Raw genomic sequence first — 493 nt, forward strand, 5'->3', positions numbered from 1 at the left:
CCCCCCTCCCCACATGTGCTTGCATATCTACTCCAGGGTCTTCAGCTCCTTGGGCAAGTGCTCTTACCACTGAGCTATATACCCAGCTTACCAGAACATTCCTATTATTGCAGGACTGAGGGCAAAGAGTTAAAAGGTGGGCAGAAGCTGGTGAAATAGAGGCCGGCTAAGAAGTGTTGCAGAGAGGGGACACTGAATATAGACAGACTTTGGGACAGTGGCCTTTTGGGGATGTAGAGGAGTGTCATTTGAGGTGTCTTACCTCCACGGGGCTAGTTACCCTGGGCTGAAACCTGCATGCCCATGCCCAAAGCTAGGCAACTTTGACATTTGGGGAAGACAGGCAAGGAAAGGAGCAGGTCGACCTTTAGGACCCTACGGATTCCCTGGCTGTCAGCACGTCCTTGGGTACAGAGCGTTCCGGCTCCGACGGGGAAACAAACAGTTCTAGGAGGGGCTGAGGCCAAGCCTGGAGTGGAGGTCTGCGTTCTTT

Source organism: Microtus ochrogaster, linkage group LG2 (genome assembly GCF_000317375.1).
Source record: "Microtus ochrogaster isolate Prairie Vole_2 linkage group LG2, MicOch1.0, whole genome shotgun sequence".
Lineage (NCBI taxonomy): Eukaryota > Metazoa > Chordata > Mammalia > Rodentia > Cricetidae > Microtus > Microtus ochrogaster.